This window comes from Sitophilus oryzae, unplaced genomic scaffold (assembly GCF_002938485.1).
Source record: "Sitophilus oryzae breed Bouriz unplaced genomic scaffold, Soryzae_2.0 scaffold_1063_pilon_pilon, whole genome shotgun sequence".
Classification (NCBI taxonomy): Eukaryota; Metazoa; Arthropoda; class Insecta; order Coleoptera; family Curculionidae; genus Sitophilus; species Sitophilus oryzae.
In genome coordinates, this window is record NW_022145686.1 from 1,388,053 (window position 1) to 1,390,732 (window position 2,680).

Sequence of the window (2,680 nt, forward strand, 5' to 3'; positions counted from 1 at the left end):
ATCTTGTAATGGTATTACTTTTATAGATATTATTATCGCACTATTTTAACAGAGGAATAACCAAACATAGATTCTAGAATCTACAGGTTGCAACATCTTCGATTTAGCATCATATGGAATATATCAAATTAATTAAAGTAATGCTACATTTCATATATTCTCTTAAACTTTACATGTCTTGTATTTTATCGTAGTTGTTTTCATTGATATTTAGTACGACTCTTACCACCACTTTCTTTGACATATAACCACTATATATTTATTAGAACTCTACAATGTCATGTACCATCTAAGAACATCATGAATAAATATAGTCATTAGTTTTAAGTAATATACAACTGTGTTTTCTTTCTCTGTACATGCCTGGCGCCCAATATTTATAATTTCGAGTTATTATTGTTAATTAGTTTCTTTCCAGTGAAATACCTTATCCACGTCTTCTCTACCAACGAAAAGCTACCGTTCGCAGTGATAATGTTTTAAAAAAACGCTACACAATACTTTTTTTCTTTACAATCAATTTTTGTATTTTATTTTAATTATTTATTTTTATTAATTGCTGGTTCCCGTTACGTTCTAAATCTAGTAATGTTTTACAAAAAATAAATAGTTTTTTTAGTTTTTTTTCAGTAGTAAAAGCAGTGAAGAGAATATTCGAATACAAATAATCTAAGTAATCGACTGTAGTGTGCAATCGAATACAATCGATTCTTAATAAAGTATTCGAATGCCAAAAATAATAGAAATTGCGTATCGTCGAAAAAGGAATAAGACAAAGTAGGATTCGTGTAGTTTACAAAGGATTCAGACAATAAAAACATTCTTTTTTGATAGAGATCTAACAAAAAAAAATTAAAAACAAGAAAAACGCATAAGGGAAAAGGAAAGAAAAAAGAGGAGAAATGCAAAAAACAAAAAATAAAAGTAATAGCAGAACGCCGTAAATAAGAAAAAGGAAAGGAAAGACAGGAAATTCTGTCTTTGATTGCGATAGAAAAAAACTTGATTGCGATAAAAATATCGCAATCAATCGTTTACACGGCGTCAGATCACTGAAATCATAGAAAACAGAAAATACCGGGTGCGTCTCAAAAGTGGCTCACCCCTATAACTTTTTTTATTTTTTCAGTTAAAAAAAGGAGATTTGGTATGTTGGTATATGACATAAATTAGGATTGATTGACGTATTAAATTGCTTTCGGTCACTTCCTGTTTCACCGGAAATGACTACAAGTTTTGATTTTTAAATGGCATCCTCGTTATTTTTTTTTTACTTTATTCGATAGAAAATAACACTCTGAATAAAATGACATGTCATATGTCAACTAATGACATTTTCGCATTTTTATAACATTGCGGTTCGTAACGAAAATTTGACTCGAAATACCAATGTGGTGGTAACAAATTATTCGTAAAAAAATGATTTTTCCAAATATGCTAATGAGCCACCCTCGTTCCATTTGAAGAAATTGATATGATTAAAAATACGATTTGAGTATTTTCTAGCTGGCCAGGACAAGACACTAAAAACATTGTAGAGTGTAGTTTTCTATCGAATAAAGTAAAAAATACCGAGGGAAAACAGGTACCAAAGTATCCGGTGACCAAAAACAATTGATACGTCAATCAATCCTAATTTATGTCGTATACTAACATACCAAATCTGTTTTTTTTATCTAAAAAAATAAAAAAGTTATAGGGGTGAGCCACTTTTGAGACGCACCCGGTATATCTAACAAGCGCGAAGGATATGGTTTAGATGATAGAACATGTCCTCGGTTGGCTGTAATCTACCACTCAGGACTTAAACATACAAAAAAGTATATATAAAAAGGAAGAAAATAATATACAGGAAAGAAGGAAAAAGGAGAGAAAATCAAGAAGAGAAAAACACAAAATGAAGGTGTTTAACGAAGAATGGGATAAAGTCACTAGTTTTGTAGTTAAGTCATATTTTAATTGGTAGAAAGATAAGGTAAAGTAACCTACTTACTAACCGATCGCCAATAATTATTGACCGATTTTGGCTTTATATTGTTTAAATAAGAATATTATAACATTCATAAACAATTCAATATCTCTATCTAATTTTTACATATTTAAGACATTTATTTTCCATAAGGGTGTATTTATGATGTTTCTACACTTTTTATTAAACATTTGATTTAAACTATATAAAATAATTTGTGGTCAGTATTTGGATCGATTTAACCCCAAAAAATACGTTGGTTTATTGCAATAGTATTTGCAATATTATATTTATTTTGCCTCTTGATAATTTTTTATTAAAAAATAAACTAATAATACAGTAAACTACACATGGGTCAAATAATGACCAAGAAAATATTTACTTATATACATTTATTTTTAAAACAAATATGCAGTCACTATTAGGGCACAACATCGGTCATTATTTAGGTTGCCCTTTGTCAATAATTCGATCTATATGATTTTACTTATTAGTTGGTCCATAATAAATTCACATACACATCTTTTGAAACTGTTATTTTCAGTATTTTTATAAAAAAAATATTTACCTCAAAACTCTATAATAATAGTGAACGGATAATATGGTATTGTTTATTATTATTAATGGCCACAAATAAAAATGTCATTATTTATATGTTTATTAGTTTGATATGAAAAAAATTGTGTATTAATAAATTTTCTCCTGATTATT